Source organism: Ahaetulla prasina, chromosome 9 (genome assembly GCF_028640845.1).
Source record: "Ahaetulla prasina isolate Xishuangbanna chromosome 9, ASM2864084v1, whole genome shotgun sequence".
Taxonomy (NCBI): Eukaryota; Metazoa; Chordata; class Lepidosauria; order Squamata; family Colubridae; genus Ahaetulla; species Ahaetulla prasina.
The window spans coordinates 11,672,051-11,681,063 of record NC_080547.1 but is presented as its reverse complement, the minus strand read 5'-3'; the positions used below and the strand labels follow the sequence as shown (position 1 = coordinate 11,681,063).

At 47.4% G+C, this 9,013-nt stretch overlaps 1 protein-coding gene across 2 annotated transcripts in view; it reads left to right on the top strand.

Annotated features, from left to right (window-relative positions):
• Positions 1 to 3,166: 3,166 nt before the first annotated feature.
• Positions 3,167 to 9,013, top strand: part of USP2 (ubiquitin specific peptidase 2) — a 74,225-nt gene continuing 68,378 nt past the window's right edge. For both annotated transcript variants that reach the window (XM_058194973.1, XM_058194971.1), the window contains exon 1: positions 3,167 to 3,344. The gene's annotated coding sequence lies outside the window, so the exon portion shown is untranslated. The remainder of the gene's footprint in view (positions 3,345 to 9,013) is intronic.

Sequence of the window (9,013 nt, the reverse complement as noted above, 5' to 3'; positions counted from 1 at the left end):
ACCTGGAGTGGGGTGGGGGGAGTAGAATGGGACCGGCTGCTGGAAATGATGCTGAGGATGCTGATGTTGATGATGGAGGGAATTGTTAACCCAAGTTCTTAGGAAGCCGTCAAAGAGAAACTTTGTTGGGTCAAAGAGAAACTCTGATTCTAGACCTCAGACTCCCCGGGCAGAGGTCTTCAAACTTGGCCGCTTGAAGACTTGTGGACTTCAATTCTCAGAATTCTGGCTGGAGAATTCTGGGAATTGAAGTCCACAAATCTTCAAGCGGCCAAGTTTGAAGACCTCTGCTCCAGGGGGAAGAGACCAGATGTGGAACCAGGGTTATCGCAGAGCCTTGGGCTATTCAGATACCCGGCTCTTTTTTTAAAAAAAAAATTCTTTTGCAGTGCCCTCTGCACATGCTCAGGAGCCCTGTGGTCCCATGTGCCAGGTTTCTTCCTTTGAACCCCAGGCCAGTGCTTAAACACAATCTGAAAGTCAAATTATTTCCTTTGGTGGAGGGAGGTGGGCAAATTTTGTGTGCCTGTCCTCTTTTACATAAGGAAGGGCTGCTGTGTCAGAGAGAGGGAGGTGGGAGGGGGAGGGAGGCAACTGGAAAGGATGATCTCACTTTGCCCCAAGCTTCGGCTATCACTCTGGGATGAGTCACCCCCTGAGGATTGTAGCCTGGAGCAGAGAAGCCCAAGGCTCGGTCATTCCTGAGTGACACACTAGTTTTGTGGTCTTGTGTTCGGCGCATATTTAGAGAGCTGGCCCGGGAAATATTTGGGGGGGCGCGGGGAGAAGTTAGGAAGGGGATTTGCACCCCATTCTGGAAACGCACCTGTGGTTAAAAAGTAGGGAGCAGCATTGCATGGGCTGCCTGTCTCCCCTCCCCTGTTCCAGGCACTGAGTTGTAAGTTTTGAAGTGACTGACACATTTTTAAAAAAGTATCTGGGATTTGTCAACAGAACAGAAGGAAATTAAATTGAAATGAATTATATCCCCGTTTTGTTTTGTTTTTTTATGTGGTTCCAGCCAGTTGTTTTTTTTTAACCCCCTGGTTCAGGTTAGCTAAAACTGGTTGCCCCTTCTGAACTGGGGACGCCACAAAAAAGGCTAAACCTGCTTTTCCTTCCCGAACACCAGTTAAACGGTAAACCTGGTTCCCTTTTCTGAACTGGTGACATCGCAACTAGCAATAAGCGCTTAGACGTATATACCAGAATAGAATAGAATAGAATTTTATTGGCCAAGTGTGATTGGACACACAAGGAATTTGTCTTGGTGCATATGCTCTCAGTGTACATAAAAGAAAAGATACCTTCATCAAGGTACAACATTTACAACACAATTGATGATCAATATATCAATGTAAATCATAAGGATTGCCAGCAACAAGTTATAGTCATACAGTCACAAGTGGAAAGAGATTGGTGATGGGAACTATGAGATGATTAATAGTAGTGCAGATTCAGTAAATAGTCTGACACTGTTGAGGGAATTATTTGTTTAGCAGAGTGATGGCCTTCGGGAAAAAACTGTTCTTGTGTCTAGTTGTTCTGGTGTGCAGTGCTCTATAGCGTCGTTTTGAGGGTAGGAGTTGAAACAGTTTATGTCCAGGATGCGAGGGATCTGCAAATATTTTCACGGCCCTCTTCACAGTGCTTTTACAGCTCTCTCTAAGTGGTTCACAGAATCAGCCTGTTGCCCCCAACCAATCCGGGTCCTTATTTTACCGACCTCGGAAAGATGAGTCAACCTTGAGCCGGTCAGGATTGCACTGCTGGCAGCGGGCAGTCAGCCTGCAATACTGCATTGTAACCACAGCGCCACCATAGCTCTTGGTGTTGTTTTTTTAACACCAAGGCTACACCTGGTTCTTAAAGGCTACACCTGGGTCCCTCCTCCTGGACTGGGGACATCGAAAGTTAAAGGCTACACCTAGTTCCCCCTCCTGGACTGGGAACACTAGAAATTAAGCCAATCTTCCTCTCTCTTTTTTTTTTTTAATCCCTGGTTCCTTTACCTCTTGAAAGAAACAAAGAAAGAGACAGAATTTGCAATCAGCAAAGGTTCTGGGGAGATTTTTGCTTCCTTACTCCTGCTGGAGTTCAGGACCGCCAGTGGCCGCTTCCTTCTCCCATTTTTTTTTTAATCACCTTGCAAAGCCTGGCTGCTTCTTGCATGCCCATTTCACAAGCGGCAGACCGAGGCCAAGAGATCTTATCCCAATGGTAACGCAGGTTAATCCAGGTGGTGCGTCCTGGCCTGTCTCGTTTCCTCATTCTCTCCGTGTTAACGCAGCGTTGGCGATGGCAGAGATAATTGCCGTCGTGATTTTCACGTTGCTCCTCTTTTTTTTCTTTTTTTTTAGCACACGCCAGAGGAAATAAAAATTTACTATGGATTCCGGGGGGCGGGGGGGAAGGGGGTGTCTGTGCCACGTGCCATGAATGCCAGCTTTCATCTTCCTTTAACCTCCAGGTTTCCAGCCTTTATGAATTAAGGCAGTGTATCTCAACCCACGTACCTTGAAGCTGTACGGACTTCCACTCCCAGAATTCATCTCCCAGCTGGCTGGGGAATTCTGGGAGTGGAAGTCCATACAGCTTCGAGCAGTCTAGGCCGAGAACCGCTGCATTATTAGAAGAATGGCAGGGGCTGCTTTAATTTCCTATCGGAGGTATCCAGTGGTGGGATTCAGCCGGTTCGCACCACTTCGGGAGAACCGGTTGTTAACTTTCTGAGCAGTTTGGTGAACTGCTTGTTGGAAGAAATCCTTAGGGCAGAGAACCGGTTGTTGAATTATTTGAATCCCATCACTGGAGGTATCCCCCAGCTACCCATCCACCACCACCCCTTTCCCCCCCCACCAGATCTCCAGTTTCTTCCCCTTTCCACCCTCCATCTGGACAGGGGGAATCCACTCTGCTGGACACGCTGGGCAGGTTCCTCTTTTCCTGCCCCTTTAAATCCCCCCAATGCTGGAATGTGTCCATCGTGTGCGAGGTCAGATAAAACTCTATATTTATCCAGCAAGTAACCTGAGCTGCGGATAAAAACACACCCGGGTCTCTTCCAATCTACGGTCGTTCTCCGCCTGGGAGGGTCAGCTCTGTAGATTCCCCTACCCACCCCATCGCTACCCCCTTGACCTCCTCCAACAGGACCGGCCCTGCCACCTTTTAATCATTTCTCTTCTTTCTGACCCGCTCCCCTATTTCTCTTCTTCCTCCCTCCCCCACCACACCCTGCAGAAAAAGCAGCTTGCCGAGGCTGATCTAAACCTCCCCCTCCCATCCATCCCAAGCTTCATTTTCATGCCACGGCTCCGTGGGGCCTGTCGTTCTACACACAGGTGAGTGCAAAGCGAAGTGGGGCACTGGGAGAGAGGAGGGGGCGTGTGTGACGGCCCAGCGGGGGTTTGGGAAACCTGAAGGGTCTCCAAATGTAAATGTTTCCATTGGGGCTGAGGAAAAGCGAAGGGGCCTTGTTCTTCGTCGTTGAGACCCAAACGGGCAACGGGATCCAAGACTTCAGCTGGAGTTTCATCTACAAGATTGAGAGATTTAGGGCTGTGGGATCCTTGGTGCTCTCTGAGCCTGGTGGTTTTTCTTGAAGACGTTTCATGACCCGACTTGGTAACGTCATCGGTGCGTTGAAAGGAGTGGGGTTTGCTCCCTTTGCTTTGGTGGTGGGACTCTGTTTTTTTCCTTGGTAATTCCTTAATTAGGGTTGTTGTTGTTTTTTTGCCTGATTATTTGTCTGGTGTTAATCCCTGCTTATCTGGGCTTCTGTTTCTGTGAAGTCCTTGGTGTTCTCGGAGCTTAGCTGTTTTCTTGCAAACGTTGCATTACCCAATTAGGTAACACCATCAGCACTAGAAGGGAGTGGGGTTTTCTCTCTGTTTACATACAATTGGCTTGTCCTTTAATTGTTGGTGGGAGTGTTGGTTTCTTCTTGCTAGTTCCTTGATTAGGTTGTTGTTGACAGTTTGTTTGATTGTCTGAGTTGGTAGTTCCTTGATTGGGATCTTTACAACTTGGTTGTTGGTCCAGAGTTCTTGGTGTTAGTCTCCTTATCTTTGTGTTGGTTGCTGGTGAGGAGGTGTTTTGGTCTCTTTGTTTTCTTTTGGCCTTTTGATTGTCTCTTTTCAATGGTATGTAGATGTTGTTTATCTCTATGAGCCTGTTGATGGCTGCTTTGCCTGAGGGTGAGGCCTCTGGGAATTCTCTAATCTCTTTGTGGATTTGGCTTGTCTAAGGCGCTCAGAGTTTCCAATTGAAACTGTCCCTGTGTTGGGCAATTCAGGACTTTTCATCTGACTGCTAGTCGGTTCTTATAGATGAGCTCTGCTGGTCTTCTTTGGGACATTGGGTGCCCCAATCATGGACTGAACCTTGATTAATTGAATCCTTGTTTGAAGAGAAGAGCAAGAGTGTTGGAAACAACTTTTCCGGACCATTCGGGATCTCCCAAAGAGCACCCACAAAGATTTTGGCTGCCCTCAGAATATATTGGACTATCACTCCCATCATTCCCAGTCAGCCTTCCTGATGGATATGCTGACTGAGGGTGGTTGATTTGCAGTCAGCCACCCTGAAGGATTTGTGCAGAGTGCAAAGGGTGACAAGTGACTGTGTGAATCTTGAGCACAGTTCAGTGTAGACCTGGATAGATACTGTATCTTCCAATCAATTAATCAGAATAGAGATGGAAAGGCATGTTGGAGGCCTTTTAGTCCAACCCTTTGTTCAAGCAGGAGGCTGTATACCATTCATATAGGTGGCTGTCCAGTCTCTTCTTGAAAGCCTCCAGTGATGAAGCACCTACAACTTCTGGTGGCAAGTTGTTCCACTGGTTAATTGTCCACACTGTTAGCAAGATTCTCCTTAATTCCAGGCTCCTTGATTAGTTTCCATCCGTTGTTTCTTGTCCGTCCTTCTGGTGCTTTGGAAAATAACTTGACCCCTCTCCTCTTTGGGGCAGCCCCTCAAATATTGAAATATGGCTACCATCTCCCACCTTAGTCCTTTTGTTTTGTCTAGACCAGGGGTCTGCAAACTTGGCTCTTTTAAGACTTATGGACTTCAAATTGAGGTCCACAAATCTTAAAAGAGCCAAGTTTGCAGACCCCTGGTCTAGACTAACCAAACCCAAATCCTGCATCCATTCTTCCTATGTTTTATTCTCCCGGCCTTTAATCATCATCTTAGTTGCTCTTCTCTGCACTTTTTCCAAAGTCTCAACATCTTTTTTGTAACGTGGGATATTTGGGGGATATATTTGGGAGCGGATAAGTGGCCGGAGAGATGTGAGTAAAATTTGGTCTACTGAGAATTTAGCGGAGCAGAAAGAGGTGGGGGTTGTTCTGTGCCCCTCCCCCCGCCCATCCCTCCTTTCCAGGGGTGGGCTTCAAAAATTTTAGCAAGGTGCTCTCTGCCCGGTTGCTGGGCAGATGTGGCCATGGTGGGCGTGGCCTAGTTGGCCTTCTGCACCATTGTGGTGGTGGGCGGGGGCGTTTTTGCCCTCCCCGGGCTCTGGAGGTTTTTCTCAAGCCTCTGGAAGGGTGAAAATGGCCCATTTCCATCCTTCCTGAACTTCCAATAGGCCTGTTTTTCGCCCTCCCTGAGCCTCCACATGCGCCCTGCGCTTTCCTGCATCCAAAAGGAGCTGCATGGGGATTCCTGGGAGGGGAAGAGAGGGGAGGGGAGGGATGGGCAGGGCCAGCCAGGAGTAGGATTTGGGGGTTCCCCGAACTTCACAGAATCTTAACTAGAGGTTCTCCCGAACCCCTAGCAGTCTCCTTTCCCCACAGCCAAGGTCCTTCCTTTGAGCCACCTCCGGTCAGCATGCAAACAGAAGATTTCCAGTCAATTCTCCTGACTCAGCTCCCTTCCTCCTCTCTTCCACCCCCAGACCGACAGGGATTATTTTGCTTGGGTAGCATTTTTCTGCAAAAGCGAGGCCCAGGTGTGTGTGGGGGGGGGGGTTGGAGAGCTGGGTTGTTGTTTTTTCCCCTCCAAATCCTGGTGAGCTACCAGAGAAGGGGAGGGGGAAAGAGTTGTCAAATTCACTTCTGAGAATAGGCGGGGAGGGAGGTGTTGTGTAGTTTGCAGGAAGCCGGGGGATTAGCAAAGCCAGCCTGGAGCCTTGTTTGAAACTCCTTGGAAATGGAGAAAGGAGGAAGAGGCCGCCCCGGACAAATATATTTGCCAGCTGGAGAATTGCAAAACTAGGTATTTCAACTTGGGTTTCAAGTTCAGGATTTCTTTGTAGCTCCTGGACAAAAGATATTTTGCTCAGGAGATGCCATGCATGAGCTGAATTGTGATGACGGTCACGGTCTGGAGGTTTACTGGCCTGGCTTGATCTCCTGGGTGACAGAACCTCCCCGGCCACAAATGAGAAGTTCCTTGAGGTGGGTAGCAAGATGTCAGAGACTCCCCAACTTTGCACCGTGTGCTGAACAAAATGACTTGGCGTTGTTGTGGTCCACCAGCAGCCTGCAGACCTGGCAGCAGAGTCAGATAGTGAGGAGGCTGGGGACGACCATGGGCTAGTCCTGAAGTCAGGGGAAGGCCAAGACGAGGGCTCTGCATCGGAGGCAGAGATGGGGCTAGTGCCAATCTGGGAGCGATGCGTGGACAGCAGAGAGGCAGAGGAACAGGAGGAGCCTGTTCCTAGTGCACGCATGTGAAGAGCTTCCAGAAGGCAAGAGCAGCTAAAGCAAAAAGGACCATTCAGGAGTAAGGCCAGGAGATGATGGGCCCCTCCCATAAGGCTTAAAAGAGCAGCAACGAGCCGTTGGGTTCCTTGTGGAAAAGCAATGTTGATTTCCGTGCTTCTTTTCAGCGTCTCTTGAACCTTGTGGGTTTTTTGCCAAGAAAAGCCTTTGGCAGGTTGCCAAAGACATCAAAGGTTGGTGATAAGGCCCAAAGACTGGTTATTAAGAATTTTGTTTTGGATGAAGCTGAGAATGAATTAATTCTCAGCTGTTTTAATAAAATAAGTTTGTTGAGGACTGAATTGTGTTTAGTAATCACAACTTGGGCCTTGGTCACAACAGGCATTCCCTCCGTGGCCCAAGCAGAACTTGATCGGTTTGGAGCTTGTTTGAAATTCAAAGCATCGTCGGAGCCGAGCCTCTCGGCTTCCTTTAGGGCTCATTGTGTTGTGTTGTGCAAACCGCTCATGTGAGCTAATTCAGTAACCAGGATGATGGTATCTTGGGTGAACATAGCTAAAGAATAGGCCAAACGTATCCCTGGCAAATATGAGCATTCGGGCATGTCCAGCCATGCAAAGGGCTAAGGTTGGCAACCAAGGAGCGAAATCCAAGTGCGTTTGAGGTTTGTAAGCCAAAGACTCTCTTATTGTAGCTCTGGTTTAGTTCTTACTATAGGTTGAAAGAGGTTGGTGTTAGGAATAAGGTTTACTCTCTTTATCCTCATCACGGCTGTAAAGCAGGACAGCCCATTTTCTTTTCAGTACAGTTGTAGAATCTAATGGATGTGTGTCACACTTCTGCAAAATGTTCATTTTCTTATTGAGACTGCATCCAGTTTTGGTCACCACGATATAAAAAAGATGTTGAGAGACTCTAGAACACTGGTTCTTAACCTTTATAGTGCTGCGACCCCTTTAATACAATTCCCCACGATGTGGCGACCCCAACCGTAAAATTATTTTTGTTTTGAATTTATCGCGCCTGAAGCCCTATTGGCTAGCGATCTGAACTGCTTGCGGTTGCCTTGAGGTCGGAGGCATTAAAGCGGAGACTCCTCCCCTATTAAGTTTATCGCGCCTGAAGCCAGATTAGGCTAGCGATTGGGAGTGATTGCAGCTGGTTTGAGAGGGAGACATCAGAGCAAAGATTTCTTTTTTAATTCATCGCGCCTGAAGCCGAATTCAGCTAGCGATTTGAAGAGCCTGCAGCTGGCTTGTGAAGTCAACCATTGGAGCGCGATTCTTCGACTCGCAAGTATACTTCCCATATTTCCGATGGTCTTAGGCGACCCCTGGCAAATCGTCATTCGACCCCCAACGGGGTCCCGACCCACAGGTTGAGAACAGCTGCTCTAGAAAGAGTGCAGAGAAGAGCAACAAAGAGGATTAGGGGACTGGAGGATAAAACATATGAAGAACGGTTGCAGGAACTTGGTATGTCTAGTTTAATGAGAAGAAGGACTAGGGGAGACAGGATAGCAGTCTTCCAATATCTCAGGGTCTTCCACAAAGAAGAGGGAGTCAAGCTAATCTCCAAAGCACTGAGGGTAGAAGAAGAAGCAATGGGTGGAAACTAATCAAGGAGAGAAGCAACTTAGAACTAAGGAGAAATTTCCTGACAGTTAGAACAATTAATCAGTGGAACAACTTGCCTCCAGAAGTTGTGAATGCTCCAACACTGGAAGATTTTAAGAAGAGATTGGACAACCATTTGTCTGAAGTAGTGTAGGGTTTCCTGCCTAAGCAGGGGGGTTGGACTAGAAGACCTTCAAGGTCCCTTCCAACTCTGTTATTCTAAATTCTAGCTGATTGAGAGAACCTAAAATATAGAATAATATATGTGTTTGAAGAAGGGTGCCCAGAAGCAGAGGAGACGAATGTAAATAGGTTCACATATTTGGAGACAGAATTAAAAAAACAAAAACAAAATTCAATTTGCATAACTCCCAGTAAAAAAAAATAATTGCATAATACATAAGAGTCAGAATTCCATAGAACAGGAGTTTCCGTTTCCAATTACAAGTCTGGGGCAGGAGTTCGTTAGGCTGAAGGCTGCCAACGCTGCAGCGGTTTTCATGCATGGATTCCAGCATCTCAAGTGAGTCAAAAAAGGAAGAAAATAATGCGTACAGGTAGCCCGATAGGTCAAGGAATGTAAATGTATAAAAAAAAAGGGGGGGAGGGCTATTGGGAAACAAATACCTGCAAAACGGAAACCATTCAATTTTGGCTGATTTTGGCAGTGATTCTTATTAACCAGCCCAAGAATATTGTGCATACATGATGCGTTTATAAAAT